The sequence below is a fragment of the Podarcis filfolensis genome, assembly GCF_964270895.1.
Source record: "Podarcis filfolensis genome assembly, chromosome: 4".
Taxonomy (NCBI): Eukaryota; Metazoa; Chordata; class Lepidosauria; order Squamata; family Lacertidae; genus Podarcis; species Podarcis filfolensis.
Genome location: NC_139607.1, coordinates 74903738 through 74921337, shown reverse-complemented (window position 1 = coordinate 74921337; position 17600 = coordinate 74903738).

Here is a 17600-nt window from a genome sequence, read left to right as displayed (position 1 = left end):
TTTTATCACAGGAGAATGTGCTTGCTGCTGAAGCTCCTACCATCCTACTCAGTTTTGAAATCTAATGATTCCTTTAAAGTCTCTTCCACTCACCAAGATAATAAAATTTCCACTAGCTTCTTTAGCAGTCTTCTGAAGAACAACCACCGCCCTCTATTGCCAGCTACAGGTTGTTCAATGGAAATGTCTCCGTTTTAATCAGGAGTCAAAGTGACAGTGTGAAATCCAGCCTCTGCCAGGTTCCTTTAGCTCCGGAGCATTACTTTAGCACCATCTCTAATTAATGCCGACACCCACCTGGAGGTTGAAGAGGGGAAAATAGGCACCTTACGTTTCTCAGAAGATACATTCCTAGCAAGTGGGATTCACCACCCCCTCCGCCCAACAGTCTTGAAAGAATCTCACTTATTTAAATGTACTCTAAGAATGTATGTAGTGCATTTGCTTACTTTCAGCTAGGGTTGTCAGCATTTTTAGAGGCCCCTGATGCTGTGCCTTTATCAGCAGCTGGATCTACAGATGTTAGCAGGCAATAATGCTTTTCTCCAAGTTTCTTCCCCTGCTCATTTGATTGCTGTGGAAGGCAGGGAACAAACTATCCTTAGTCCAGCCCTGTTCACCATTATCACTCTTTTGATTCTTCCTCCGTATTGTTTCCTATCCCTTCCCATCCCCCTTTTCTTTCCCCATTCCTGTCAAGCCCCTTGGGACTTAGTCCTCTTCCTTCACCCCAGGCATGGAGAACATCTGGCCCTTCAGATGTTGCTGAACTACACTTCCATCATCCCATTGGCCATGGTTGCTGCATGTTGTGCTTTCTATATTTTGTTTCATGCATTCTGGATATTTTCCACCAGTACCATTTGGTAGGACAGTATTATTAACCTGGTTTCCCAAGGTACAGGTTGCTGCCAGTAACTGAGGGGGTGGAGAGGTCAGTGTGGTATGTATACAGCATCAGAGCTAACCCAGTACCATGCTGACCTTCCCATCGCCTCCCTGTTTCTCTTCTCATTTACCAGCAGTGACCTGTGCATTGGGAAGCCAGGTAACCAACACCCCCCTATGCTATTGCCTGCTACTGTTCTTCATCCTAGAGGTGCCCCATACTTTCTTAATCCTTCCTATACCAATGGCATAGGAAACTAAGAAGACAGAAGCAACCAAGTGGAAGTTCCAAAATGTTGAGTCCCTGATAAGACATGATACACTAAATAGGAGCTTGTGAATTGCGGTTACGTTCCCAGTGGAGAAGGGAAATGTCTGGATTTTACACACCACAGCCACAATTAGTGCTAATGATCTCATCTGTTGGCTCTTTTAACAGAAATGTTAATGAGTGAGCTTCTCATTCATTCCTAAATATAGTCCCTCCAGGGCAATATTGACATGGATTGACAGTGCATGCGTACGTGATCACACACAAACCTTTACCTGCATCGACGCTGCTGAGAGCAATGTTATGTGTGGGGATAATATAATGGAAGGGTTATAACTCAGTGTAGATCACATCCTTTGTATACAGATGGTTCCAGGTATAATCCAGGACATCTCAGGGCAGGGCTGAGAAAGACTACTTTATGAAACCCTGGAGAGCCTATGTCAATCAATAGACAGGACTAAGCAAGATGGCCTAATGATTTCAGTTGGGATAAGACAACAATGTGGTTGTATGCAGTGCTATTTTTCTAGAAAAAGAGGTGCTGGAACTCACCAGAAATACCTCCATTGTTCTCTTATATTGGCAATGGTTTCCCACCAGAGAGGTGCCAGAACTGAGTTCCAGTGAGTGTCAATTGAAAAAAAAAAAGCCCTGGTTGTATGAATGATTTCTTGCCTAGTAGCTGAAGTATATACCCAAGGTACTGGTAATTATTTGGGAATGGGTAGAGGCTAGAAGGAGAGGCAATGTGGAGATGACTAATGTTTGTATCTAGTTAATTTGTGGAGGCTCTCCCCTGGTCCTCTGCTCTCCTGTAGGGACTCTAGAGCAGGGGTGGGGCCCACCTGCCCCACAGCTTTTATATGTTCAGGTGCTGATGGGAACTGAAGTCCCACAATGTCTGGAGGGCTGCAGGTTCCCCATCGCTGTAATAAAGCAATGGGATGCGGGAAACTTCCGCTACTTACAAATGAGTCTTGGAAACTCTTCTTTTGCAGGGTCTGAACTGTATGGGATTTTGTAGGGGCCCAGTACGTACATAATCTGTACAAGGTTGCTATCTGGCAACTGTACAGTCCAATCCCAAACTTACTTATCAGGCACTTAGGGACATCGGAAGCTGCCTTATACCGAGTCAGTACGATTGGTCCATCTTGCTCAGTCTTGTCTACACCAGGGTTTCCCAAACTTGGGTCTCCAGCTGTTGTTGGACTACAACTCCCATCATCCCTAGCTAGCAGGTCAGGGATGATGGGAATTGTAGTCCAAAAACAGATGGAGACCCAAGTTTGAGAAATCCTGATCTACACTGACTGGCATTAATTGTCCAGGATTTCAGGCAGGAGCCTCTCCCAACCCTACCCTGAGATGCCAGGGATTGAACCTGGGAGCTTCTGTTTGCAAGGCAGATGCTCCACCCCTGAGCAATGGCTCTTCCCCATACTTCTCAAGACTGTTCACTTCTGAGTAATGCTACTTAAGACTGCATTGTAAAGTAAGCTTGCCACTTCGACTGGGCTCTTGCTCTACAGCATACGTGGCTCAAGGGTTAATGCAGTCCCCACCCATGATTAACTTGGCTAATCAGATACATGTTGAATTAACCGGCTGCTGACAGGTGTGAACTTTTCAACAGCAAGCAGTTCTCTCTCATCTGCTTCACAGGAGCTGCATGCCTCTGTCAGGAGAGAATTTAATTAAAATGGTCCCCCAGTACTATTTTTGGCAATTCACCATGTTCAGCCTTGTGGTATCTTACAGAATTCAGTCTGCAACTCCCCTCCCCCCTTTCAGGCCCCTCCCATTTTGCTCATTGTTCCCTCTTCTTTGCCCCAAAGCTCTGAAATCTCAAAGACGCAGAAGATGGATTTTCTTGGCAGACAGTCAAGCCAGCCAACCCAGGCTCTTGGAATGCAATCAGAGAAGAGAGGATCTTATGAGCTTCCAAAGAGAAGCTACAGAAGGAGTAGCCAGCCCATTCGCTTTTCAACCCTCTTATCACAAATACAGAGGTGTCTACTCCTCACTGAAACATAGCTAGTGCGTCACTGTTTCCCTCTAATATACTGAGAGCAGCACATCATAAAGAGCGCTTTTATGATTTTTTTTTAAAAGACAAGCAAGTTCCATACAAGCAAGTTCAAACTCTAATTTCAGTGGTTAAGGAGGCCACTGATTGCAGTAGAGGCTGGTCCTCCACTGGGGACAAATGGGACACTGCCCCACCAAGCTCAGTCTGCTCTTAGCCAGCCCCCACCTGCCTGCCTTCTTATTCACAAGCAGTCCTGGGGGTGACACTGCTTGTCAGCATCCTCCTCCTTAGTCTCAGTGATTTCCCTTGCATAATTCAGCAGAGAGAAGATGGGGAGGAAAGTATAATTAGTTGGTTCCACCTGGTCATTGGAGGGACGTGGGTGGCGCTGTGGGTTAAACCACAGAGCCTAGGACTTGCTGATCAGAAGGTCGGGGGTTCAAATCCCCGCGACGGGGTGAGCTTCCGTTGCTCGGTCCCTGCTCCTGCCAACCTAGCAGTTCAAAAGCACGTCAAAGTGCAAGTAGATTAATAGGTACCGCTCCGGCGGGAAGGTAAACGGTGTTGCCGTGCGCTGCTCTGGTTCGACAGAAGCAGCTTAGTCATGCTGGCCACATGACCTGGAAGCTGTACGCTGGCTCCCTCGGCCAGTAAAGCGAGATGAGCGCTGCAACCCCAGAGTCGGTCATGACTGGACCTACTGTTCAGGGGTCCCTTTACCCTTTACCTTACCTGTCATTGGCTCTGGCTCCACCTACACTGGCTGCCCTATCTTCAACCCTACCTGTTCCAATAGGCACCAGCCACCACTGACTGAAAAGTGGCTAGTGATGAGGAATTCAGGGGCACTTTGGGGCCAGGCAAAAATACTGGCTGAAGTTGACTGTGCCACAACACACAACAGCTACTGATGTTGAAAAGCTCTCTTGCACACTTACAATTTCAACTAGCTAGCATAACATGCATGAATTGGGCTTTACCATTAGGCTATCATCTGTTGTGCCTTTCAATAGCGGTCAGCTAAAGGTTCTTTGATGGATTATGCATATTTTTAAAGAAGGGGAGGAAACTTTTTTAAAGTTGAAAAGCACAATTCAGATCCATGAATTCTGTCATGGCTGACCCGTTTTTCTTTGTTCCCTAACCCTGGAAGCATTTCTCATTTTGTGTCTCAGCCTGAAAAATACCTTTTGCATTCTCTTTGGGGTGTATATGCCTAGAGGTAAATTATCACACCACTGAAAGTTTATGGACTCCAGTTACCTCTCCTTTCAGCTGACCATCTTTTCTTCAGAAGGGTATTCAGCAGGCATAACTTGGGTTTTCTGATCTCACATCCAAAGCCACGTCAGATGAAATCTCTTTGCAGATGGATACTAAAATAACAGCTTGATGGTAGTTTTGTTGCAGCTCTGGTGGCGACGCTGATATACTTTGCTCTCTGTGTGTGTGTGTGTGTGCAACCTTAAGCAAAATTGATCACTTTCAGCTCAGGTGTGAAGTTTGCTTGGGGTACATGATACCTTTTATGTGCTTCAATCAAGCCTTCATAGCACATACACTTGGCTCTTGAGGGAAACATCATTCTTTCAAGCATGTGAATATCTTTTTCTCCCCAACCAGATTAAGGAAAATCAATGTTTTCTTGTGAACAGCATAAAAATGCCGCTGTTTGCTTTTCTGCAGAAACTTCAAACTCCTCCTTTCCTTTAAAGCAGAGAAGGCCAGTGGTGCTGTCAGGAAAGGAACTTGGGGATAGACGTCCAGGACCCTAAACAGCAGAATGAGCAAGTGGGTGGCACAGGGTGGTTTGCTTCATTTTGAGGTGGGGCAGAGGAGAATTCAATGGATTTAAAGGTGAATCTTATCAAATTTGTGCTTTCTGAATCAGAATGCAAACCTAAACAGAGCTATCCCTCGAAACTCACATTTATCCACATTTTGTTCTCTAATCAAATGTTTTCAGAAATCAATGTACTGGGGGCAAGTGTGCATAGAAATGAAAATGTTAGTGAAAATTACACACACAAATTATTATTAGAGAATATTGCTTGCAAATGTGTACATTAGTCAAAAGAACACATAAACTTACGTTTATTAGAAGACATTCACACTCAAATGCTGATGAATTTATGCTAGCACAATGAATAAAGTGTTGTTGAGCTAGCATAGCTGTTTAGTTGCATACCACCCTGTATTTGTAGAAGGAGTAACATGCAGAATAAATAACTAGAAGATGGAGCAAAATATCAGTGCCAAATGAATTCTTACACTGAACAGAGTCTTAATGCAAACACTGCAGACTTTACTCCCTTTAACATCAAAAAGAGGATTGTGCACATTAATGGAGTATTCTCAATGGCCATATTCTACCTGCTGTCTTGGAGGCAGTAGGATGGTGATAAATGCCTGTCTTCTAGCTGAGGCCAGATAGACTTTTGGAGGGGGGAGAGAGAGCCATGAACAGCACTCCTACGGATGATCTTAGTGATTGAGCTAGGATATAAGGGCTCAGGTGGTACTTACAGTATCGTGGGCCCAAGTTGCCCAGTTGCATATTAACACACAGCCTCCCCCCCACCCCCGCTTGAGCCTGGCCAGGTTGCATATGGGGAGTCAGTGTTAGCTGAGGTGTTGCATGCTGTCAGCCATCTGCCCCCATAATTCCATGGGTACTCTGTTTAGGATGATGATGATGACAATGATGATAATATTATTTGTACCCCAATGTCTACTGGGTTGCCCCAGTCAGATGATAGGGATGGGGAACCTGGTAGTGTTTTGCTTCTTGTGCAGGACCCCTCCAAAAGTTCTATACACTTCTAATCCTGCAAAAGAACAATCTTCCATGGTTCATTCATACTCCTGAGAAATGTCATTCCATTCATTTCCTTTATTAGATTGGATGCTGCTGGACTCCAACTCCTATGAGCCCCAACCAGCATGGCCAGTCATCAGGGATGATCGGAACTGTAGTCCAACAACACCTTGGAGGATGCAGGTTCCCCATCCCTGGTTTAGGACTTCCTAAGTTTAACATCTGCACCTTGAATTGTGCCCCCAAAATAACTGGATAAGAATTTTTCCTCCAGGACAGAGAGCTCTGAATGTCCTTAGCCTATCAACCAACATACGTATAAGCTTCTGAGCAAAGAAGCATCTCCTGCTATACCAGGTTAACTGTGCCATGGAGAAAGGAGCTGAGAGATGTATCTCCCTATTGAAGCTAGATGGATGAACCGAGAAATCCATGGAGCCTGGAGGGAGAGAACAAAAGCCAGTGTGAAGAATAATATTATGCATAAAATACACATACCGTCTGATACATCTTTTCTCTTCCTGCAGATACAGCAATTCATTTTACTCCCTGAATCTTTCCCTTCCCTACAGCTCCTAGACTTATCTATTTAAATCTCACACTTTCACTGCTGTGTCAGAAAGAAAGGTTGGTGGGGGGTTGGTTTGCTTCACTACTTCTTTTGCTATATCTACATTTGCTTTGGATATTGCTGGGGAAAGAATACTCGTATTTAAGTCTGATTTGTACCAGTGTTTTTCTTCTTACCTTTAGGACGCCGCTACTTATGCGGCACCTGAAGAGTTGGCATCGTCACTCAGGAAGTCTGGACCTCTCAGTTTCAATTTTGGGATTGCAAGTCTTGTTTTCATGTGTCTTTGTTGATTTTGATTTTTAAAATGTTTTTTTTTTGGTCACACATGGTATTCAATTTTTTGAATATTTATTTTTTTGAAAGCTTTGTATGAATATAGGAAGTTGCCTTATACTGAGGCAGCTCACCTGCCAATCTAGTCCAGTGTGTTGTCCACACACTTTTGACTGGTAGGGGTCTCAGGGCTTACAGGCAGGTGACATTCCCAGCCCTATCTGGATATATTGGGGCCTGAACCAAGGACTGACTTATAGGTTTTGTTGTATAGACTTCCAATATTGGTTATTACCCCCATTCCAAATAAGACAAAGCAGGAAAATGTGCAGTTTACAGAGCTGCAGTTCATCTGATGTAATTTAGCAGAGTGCAGTCAGCTGTTGCCTTGATTGTTGGCCCCCTCAATTCTGTGCATAAGAGAGCTTCAGAGGTTCCCAAAGGGATGGAATAAAATTTCCGAAGAATTTTTTTCTGCACTATTTCTAAGGCTTTGAATCTGGATTTAGAATCGAAGCCTCAAATACCCCACTGCAAAGCTTGGGTAGAAAGTTACTAATAAGCCATAATCATTCATTCATTCGTCATCATCGTCCCTCTCTAGATTGCCATCCCTCTGTAGTGACTATTGAAAACAACAACTCTGTACGTGTTAAAACTAGTCTAGTTTGACCCTCACATTGATGAAAAACAGAGAGAACCACTTCAAGGAAAATGCAGTGGGTTTTTCTTTTAAAATCAGTCCATTGTTCAGGATGAGACCCAAGACCTGAAAGAAAGGGTGGAAGGAAGTCACCTCAGCCATGTTTCAGATGACATCCAATTATTCCTGAGGATCATATCTACTTTTGAAGATTATGACAATTAAGCAACAAGAACAAGTGCTTTTAAAAATGTGCTGCTTTTTTTGCAACTCAAATATAAGTCCTTGACTCTTGCTGTGAATCCTCTCTCCAATCACTGAAATGGTGCAGCTGAACAACGTGAGAAAGTTTGTCTGCGGATGGAATCCCAGCTACAGATATCAAGCTATTTTCTTTTGTGTGTTCTGTGTTTTTCCTATTTCTATTTATCTTTATCCATCTGGCCATCCTTCCTCCCATCCTGAAATCACACACAACACACACACACACACACACACACACACACACACACAAACACCCCTTCTTCCTCGAGAAGAGAAATGTCATAATGACATCAGGGTTGTGTGGGAATACACGTATTTTGAAGTCCACAACCATATTGGGCTGTCATGCAACCCACGGACAGCTTCAAAGGGAGTTAGTGCACCATCTGTAGACAGTTCCATTCAGCAGTCCCCATCACTCTCTGGCCATCTGTTAACTTCTCAGCTTACCTGCGCTGCAAAATAAAGAGACGATTTCCCAGAAATCCCAGAGAAACATGCCTTCCCTTGAGCTTCAGACCTGGGGATTACAAAAAGGACAGAGGGGAAAAGAGAAAAGAACACCCCCCCAACACACACACACACACTTTTTCTCATTTCCATATGCCAACTTTTATATAATGCAGCAGAACAGAATAAAACATTTCCCTCTATTTCCAACATTCAGAGGTGAGTGTAGTTCCTTACATTGCCGAAATGGATTCATCCATGCACTGGGGTTATCAGCATGTTTGTGAGAACCTCAAGGATTGAAGAAAGAGATGCAAAAATAAAAATAACTTGCATGTTTGTATTTTCATCACCATCATATATATATATATATATATATATATATATATATATATATATATATATATATATATATTTGGGGGGGGGGAGAACGCAAGGATGAAGGAACCTCAGAAACAACTGACTGAGAATTGACATGCTCAATGGCCACAGAATGATGACTGTTGAGGAAAGGGAGAAATGCAAGAGCAGGTGGAAGCAGGGGATGGAATTGGAGCATCACAGAGGAGTAGCAGGGTGTGGCTGAATGGAACTGTACACATTCCACAAGGCAACATTTTAGTGCAGGTACCACTTGCCCGCCAGGTAAAGATTCCGTTTGGTTTTTAATGAACTGAGATGATACTGTTAGTGTGCTATCAAAATTCCATGCTGCTGTTATGGAAGCGTGTGTGTTTGTGTGTGTGTGTGTGTGTGTGAATGAATGATGGAATTGCATGCCTTTTGTTTTGTATGAATCTGTTCATGGTACAATGTAATTATGTTTAATTATGTAATTTATCTTTTTAAACGTATTGTAAATCAGCTGGAGACCTTTGGGTGACTAGTGGCTAACAAGTCTAACAACAACAACAACAACAACAACAACAACAACAACAACAACAACAATGGACAGATGCTGGAAATGAACATTGTTTACTGCAGTGCAACTGAAATTTTAAGAATTTTAATGTGATGCAAATCATTTCCAATAGAATCTTCAAATTTGGATCAAGTTTTCCATGCCTCTTGCATGATTCCGCAGCAAACCAGGGATTGATTTCCTTTAAAATCAGCATTCCTGCTACATCTTCTAGTTTTTAGCAATGGTTTTCCCAGCCTCCTTGCTAATCAGATTGCTTAAGTTTCCTTCATCACTCCCAGCATTTTGAGACACATGCATAGCTATGAGTGTGATGTCACCAATAATTTTTCACTATGTCACTGCCAGTTCTTCCTAGAGTAGTTTTTCCATTTTTCTCTAGAAAATGTTTTTCTCCCTTCAGATAAGGTGTCAAGTGAACTGTATTTAGCATCTTACAAACAATACTTTTCCTACCTAAACAATAACTTAGAGTAGCATTAAATAGGTAAATAACATTAACTACATGGATAACCAACCTGGGGAGAGGGAAACTAAAAATTAAACCAGCAGTGGAATCAGAAAGTGAGTACACATTTTACTTGAGTGCAAAAAGAGAAAATATTTTTATTATTTTAATCATCATGACAGTTCATGAACATATTAGCAGAAATTTCTCCTAACAAATATTTCTACAGTTTTTTTATTATTTTGCACATTTTTACAAGTAAGTGTATTTAAAAATCTATTTTTGTGTGTTATTTTCACTAGTAATAATAATAATAATAATAATAATAATAATAATAATTTATTTATACCCCGCCCATCTGGCTGGTCCTCCCCAGCCACTCTGGGCGGCTTCCATAGAAACCAAAAATACAGTAAAATATCACACGTTAAAAACTTCCCTGAACAGGGCTGCCTTAAGATGTCTTCTGAATATCAGGTAGTTGTTTATCGCTTTGACATCTGCTGGAAGGGCGTTCCACAGGGCGGGCACCACTACCGAGAAGGCCCTCTGCCTGGTTCCCTGTAGCTTTGCTTCTCACAGTGAGGGAACCGCCAGAAGGCCCTAGGTGCTGACCTCAGCGTCCGGGCAGAATGATGGGGGTGGAGACGCTCCTTCAGGTATACTGGACCAAGGCCGTTTAGGGCTTTAAAGGTCAGCACCAACACTTTGAATTGTGCTCAGAAACGTACTGGGAGCCAATGTAGGTCTTTCATGACCGGTGTTATATGGTCTCGGCGGCCACCCCCAGTCACCAGTCTAGCTGCCGCATTCTGGATTAGTTGTAGTTTCCGAGTCACCTTCAAAGGTAGCCCCACGTAGAGTGCATTGCAGTAGTCCAAGCGGGAGATAACCAGAGCATGCACCACTCTGGCGAGACAGTCCGCAGGCAGATAGGGTCTCAGCCTACGTACCAGATGGAGCTGGTAAAGTATGCTCATTTTTATTTAAACTTTTCCATAATACATGCATTTTTGTAAGCACTGGCCAGTTGGAGAATGGCATCAGAAATATCAGATAACTGAGAATTTCACAGTATTCCCGTGTTTTGGTTCTCTTATTGTTCTGGAAAGGGCTAATTTGATTAGAGTCACCTTTAAAGGGAAACCAAATGGCAGTTCTCTTCCATCCTTACTACTACTGTCACAAATTAAATAAGCAATATGTTAAGTAAAAACCCCTTTGACTGCCCCTTGCTTCGCTGCCATTGGTTCTTGGCAGGATCAAGGATGGAGACACCTGTTGGAATTTGCACAAATCAGGCATGCTAAATTAACACATTTATTCTGTGTAATTACCACATCCATTTGAAATGTTATGTGAAATGTATTGCTTAGTTTTGAAGAGGGGGAAGGGGTGCAGCCCAGACCTTGGCTTCACCTTTTACAATGTTTATGTAGCAGAATTTGCTTGGCTTCATCTCTTATGATATTGCTTTTGTTTCATTGTCTTTGCTACTCAGTGAGCAAGCAGGCAGGCAACAGTTTCCAAGGCAATGCTTCCTGGAGCAGAACCACTCCAACATTCTTTGAAATCTTTACACTTAAAGAAAACAACACAAGAACAACAACATGAAAGAATTTTTTTCCAGGTGTTTTTGTTTTTTGATGTGTCATAATTTCAAGTGTTTTTGGTTACTCAACACAGGTAATGAGAAGAACTCCTAAACATGCTGTTTCAATAAAACATATTCCATGTTCAGCAACAAAAACATTATCCCTGCGCATGTATACAGCATCAAAGCCAGTGTGATGTGGTGGCAAGGTGCAATTGTGTATAAATAGCCACCTGAGAGGCACCCTCAATGAACACGCTGGTACATTGTTCCAAATAGGCATCTGCTGGATTATGTCCCTGAACTAACACTGAGAAGACCTGGTTTAAATTCCAGCTCAGATATGATGCTCACTGAGTGACATAGGACCAGACATCTCCCCCCACAGGGTGTTTTGAGGATAAAATGGGGAGGGGAACCACATACACTGCCCTGACGTCCTTAGAGTTAGAGATTGACAGAACAGTGTGTTTCTGGTCCATGCCAGTTTCACATGTGTTCCTTCATAGCATCATTCCATCCTGTTTCTTCATCAGTTTGTGAATTCTTTTCCCTTTTAAGTCCATGTGAAAAATTGCATTACTTCTTGTATGCATCGTGTCCATGAATTTCCCCCTAAAACATGGATTTTAGTACATTTTTGAGACAGCAATTGTTTCTCATAATTCTTATAAGTGTAATGGGAATGGGAGTGGCTATGTATTCTGAGGAATTAGTAGTGTACAGTGATAACTCTTCTAGTGTCAAGACATTCTTTTTGGGGTCTAGAACCCTTTAATTAGCCAGTCACATTTCTTATCTCATGTCCAGTCACCTGCTAATGGGGTGGCTAATTTCTTACCTATTGCTTAGTCACAGGCAGCTCTTGGCAAAGTTTCATGACCACCTGTTAACGGAGCAAGGCATAGAGCAGAGGTGCCCCCTGTACTTCACCTTCATAGACCTGAAATAGGACTTTCATCAGCTGAAAAGAACTCTTCACAGTGCTTAGCTGCAAGATAAGGTGCCCACCTAAGCTCCAAAAGATGATTGTGTCCTTTCATGAGAACATATCCAGTATGATTGTTCATCCTCAAATGCCTTCCCTATTAAGGTGAAGCACAGGGAGGAGAAATGCAGTGGTGCACCTGTAGCAGCAAAATCAGACTCCATCTGCCCAAGCTGCAATAAAACATGTCTCTCCTGTATTAGTTTCTACAGCCAAAGAAGTAGGTGCTGTAACTCTCCAATGGTTTGACTTTACCCCCAATGGCAAACTGTTCCATTGTCTCTAGACACAGATGTATGCCAACAAAGGTTTCTTTTCATGTAGTCTCTGAAAATTCTTATGTTTGCAAGATCTAAAAGGAAGTTCTCCTCCATGAACCTCAGCGTAGACCAATACCTGTGAAAGTGCTACATACCAGCTGCTATAGAGTCCTTCCATTGATGTTCTGAGTGACTGAAGGGGTACAAGCATTCCTTATTCTGTCTGTAATCAAGATATAATAAACATTTGCTATCCTTCACTCGTGGTTTGGCCATTGCATTTAGATCCACTAAAAGAACTGTTGCTGTTGGCAACATACAAAAGCATAACTGCACTCCAACAAACATATTCATTCAGGAAGTGTGAATCAGATCACTTTGCTTAAAAATGTGGATTGAATGAAATCCTCAAGCATTCCTACTTCAATGAAGGCTGGGATAAAAACGTAGCAAACAAAACTTACATTTTGACTTTCAGTCTTCTTTTGGCTTTTGTGTAAGAAATGTATAACATTTTAAGCAATTTCCAACCCCATTTAAGATTTCTTAAAACTACCATCAAATGAGTTTTTCTTATTTTACTAACATCAAGGACTTGCATTACCAGCAACCTGCAAGGACATAAGAAAATCCCTGCCAAAGTCCATGGGGACCCCGCAAGCAGGAAATGCACCCAGTTGATCAATATTATTACCAAATGTTGCACCTTCATATGGCGTTGTGAAAATCTCTTAATAGTAGCTAAGTCTACAATATCTTGTTGGATCAGACTAACTGGGAAGCTGCTCTCCCTGTTTAACTGTTACTCAAGTAGACTCATTTAAATAATAGAACTGTAGAGTTGGAAGGGATCCTAAGGATCATTTAGTCCAACCTCCTGTGAGGCAGGAGTCTCAACTAAATTATAATAGAACCAAAGAATACACATGACTACGCTATGGCCATTAATTTCTATATGTGTACAGACAGTGTCGCGAATTCTCCGTGGCGCTTTTAGCAGAAATGCTCAGAGTTCCAGGTTCTTCAGTGCAGTATATTTATTGTGAGCTATATATACAAATATCTACAGGCTATAATACACGAGCAGTTCATACAGTCAAACAGAGTACCTGGCTGCACCTTAAGGCAAATAGGAAGACCTCTAACTCTCTCTCTCTCTGACCATACTCCTCTACACCACCCTACTTACTGCTGGACAGGTTTCCCTTTTAAACCGATGACAGCCAATCAATTGACAGCACATTACTGCTGAGTCATTCTGATCCAGAACTTCCAGAGAAAGTATTGTGGACTGATTGCATCAGCCAGTTGCATCAGCTAGCAAACTCAAGCCTGCAGACTTACTATCTCACACAGCATTCTGTGAATCCCGACAGATAGTAACCAGTAAGCAGAGGAGGAATGACAGCTGGGAGGAGCACAGAAAGAAGAAACATCATGGTACACCTACATCAGCACAACTAGATGCCTCAGCTGCAACAAAACATGCCTCTCTTGTATTTTGGCCATGGGCATATACAATGGTGGATTTTGGAGTGTGCATTTTCTTTCATGGTATTAGCCAGAATGCAAACAGAATGTAAGCTGACTCTAGGATATTGTATGCAGGAATGTGGGTTATACCTTAAAAAAGAATCCTCAGATTTGGAAAAGGGAGCTTCTAGTGGCAACTGTGAACATATTTTAAAAAGAAAAAGAAGGGGGGGAGAGAGAACATGTGACGAGTGACAGTTTGGAGGCACACATTTTGATGATACATGAATTGGCAGAGGGGAGACTTTGACTGGCATCCAAGAATGTATCTATATTTGTAGGATGCAATATTTATTTACTAGCACAGAATATATATTAATATGGTTTGGCATAACTTATGGATCTGTTAAGGTACTTAGATAATAAATATGAATCTGAAATTTGGTATATACTTAACTGACAATGCCCATAACAGAAGATGGCTTTAGTAGTCCAGGTGGATGATCTCTCCATTTGGAGATTAGTACCTATTTCCTTGTTGAATCTGCTGGACTTGTTGGTGGCTTTCAGTGCTCTAGGCCAGTGTTCAACATCCTTGGGGCCTTCCAGTTGTTGTGCTGTGCTGGTTGGGGCTGATGGGAGTTGTACTGTAAAACATCTAGAAAGCCCCTGGTTGTCAATGACTGCTCTAGACCATAACATTCTTTGGATAGCATTGGGTATCTGGCAGGTATCTTGCAAACTTCATTCCAATGGAGTTGCTCTTTTCTATCTGACAGGGTTTAGAAGGTGGTCATTGGAGAGGCAATATCAGCTCCCTGGGCTCATGTTTCCACTAATATTGTTCAACATCCTCATGGAGCTGTGAATGGAGATTATTCATAGCTTTAGAGTTGGGTGTCATGTCATCAAGCACATGCACAAAGAGAGATGGAGATAAAGAGAGGATTGTTTATACACCCCACAAATTGATGTTGCTATGGGAATAGGATGGCTCTCCTGAACCCAGCTGCCTGGGCTGCATATACAGTTCTGCCTCCTTCATCCCCGGATACATGAAATGTTATGGACATGCTGCTTTATTTTTGGAGCTCTCTAATCAGTAAAGGTCTTACTCTCTGACCCTTCACATCAGATGTCAGCTAGTACTGATCAGGTTATCAACAGAGGAGGAAGATCAACAGGTGCTCATTGACAGCAACAACATGCAACAATTAACGACCAAAGAGGTCACTGAGCAGGCCAAATCGGTCTGCGCACTGATGTTAATAATTTAAGAGCATAAGAAGAGCCTGCTAGATCAGGCCGAAGGCCCATTAAGTCTACTATCCTATTCTCACAGTGGCGACCCAGATGCCCATGGGAAGCTCGCAAGCAGAAGCTGAGTGCAACAGCATTCTGCCCACCTGCAGTTCTCAGGACTGGGTATCCTAAAGCATGCTGCCTCCAGCAGCGGAGAGCACAGCCAGTATAGCTACTAGTTTTCAATAGCCTTACTGTCTATGAATTTCTTTACCCGGACACTGAGGTCCAGCGCCGAGGGCCTTCTGGCGGTTCTCTCACTGCAAGAAGCCAAGTTACAGGGAACCAGGCAGAGGGTCTTCTCAGTAGTGGCACCCGCCCTGTGAAACGCCCTCCCACCAGATGTCAAAGAGAACAACTAACAGACTTTTAGAAGACATCTGAAGGCAGCCCTGTTTAGGGAAGCTTTTAATGCTTGATGCATTACTGTATATTTTAAAAAATATAATTTTTATTAACAAACCAATCAAATCACATTAATTCCAAATTACAAAGCCAAATTTTTAAATTTTTGTTGGGGGTACCCATGCTTCGAGCTCCAAAAGGGATCCAAACATCTCTCTTACTGCTGCTTTAATATACACAGTTCTGTCCAAATAATATTCACAGTTCTGTCCAATCTTCACTTTATTATTTTCCTCATCTTCTTGTTGTTATCATATATTCCTTTCTTTGTGACCTCTGATAGTGTCCACAAGCGGGTTAAAAACAAATGTTGTTATATCCTGTGTGAATTTTCCATTCCTCCAAGAGCCATATTCAGTCAGACAGACGCCATTTCAACACTTCTGTACAAAACATTCTTAAAGTCTGCCCGTTGATCTTCGCAGGCCTGTCAGTCTCTCCTCAATCTTCTTAGGGGGTTCTGCCAGGTCAAACTCACAGTCCGAAATAATGGTCTCCTCCCCCTCAATCGTAAAACCTTCAGCCAGGCCTGCTTCTTAACGAGTCTCTTTTTATAACTGTGTCATTCCAAAGACCTTTCATTCCTTTCCAGATATTACACAAGCCATGTCTTTGTTTTGTAATTCATTTCCACACAGTTCTTAATCATCCCGCTTATAATCAGTAATTGCAACGATTCTTCTTGGGGGGAGGATTGTTAGGTAATCTCATAAGATAAAAAAAAAAGCCCCCCCCATTCCGTCCCGTTCCGACATACCGACCCTTTGATGTATCTTCTTCTTGTTATATTATCCTGCTGAATCCAACCCGTCGCTCCACTTCACAGAGGTCACTTCCATTAGCAGTCTTAACTCCCGTTCTTCACTCGAAATATGTGCATTTGCTTCTCTCTAATTGTTTGTTTTGAGCTCCTGCAACCAGGCCGCGCGATCAGAGACAGCGTCAGGGAGAGCCGTCCCACACGAGTGCTGTGCGCCTTGTGCCCTCACCCCCTTCTTTCGAACTCGGGGGTGATTTATGGCAACCGCAGGTGAGGCAGTGTTCCCCATTCCCTTGGGGTAACAAGGGAGGCTGCATACTCCCATATCAGCCTCTTAATTACCTCATGTGCGCCGGAGAGATGGTATTGTCGGCCATCTTCCAATGTGCCCCTAACGGCCCCCCAATGTATTACTGTATTTATTATTATTATTATTATTATTATTATTATTATTATTATTATTCGGGGTGGGAGCTATGTGCTGTGAGTATTCTGTTCTCTCCATTCCACTAGTTACCTGCTGTCCCTATTGTATCAATGCTGTCCTCTAACTCCAAGCACTCCAGCTCACTAGGCTTCTAGCATTAGCATGTAAACACTTAAAGTGTTGCTGTCCAAATGTCTTTGGCATGTGTATTTTAGCCTATGGTGCTTTGGCCGCTCTGAATTGCTATATCATGTAACCTTGTGCTCTCATTCCCTAGTTCTACCCACTCCACCAATTTAAATTATTTTTATTTTATTTTCACCACCATCTTCATCCCAGGAGAAAGAATTGTTCCAAACTGGACCCTCCTCAGCTCCTGGCAGCTTTCCCTCTGCAATCTGTTTAAAGCTGCTCTTCCACCTTTTTCTTTTCTTTTATTCATCAGTCATCTAGCTCCATTCTGCTTTAAGACTTCTGTCCAGCAGGCAGATTAGCTGTATGCATGATGAGCTGTGTAATACACTAAAATGCCCACAAACCCCAATGGATTTCTTGCAGCTTATCTATTTGTATTTGCGTTCTTGTATTTTGGATGATGGGAGACACAAACTTTACTTAACTCTCCTGAGGCACTGAAGCAATTGGTGTCTGCCTTTTTCTGTGCCTGGGACTTCTTATTTTTTGAAGCATCATCCTTTTTACATACAATGGCTATTTTGATAGCTGCCAACATACACTTGCTCCTTTATCACTTGACAGCTGCCTATCCTGATGCTACACATGTTCAGAGAGAAAAATGACTATC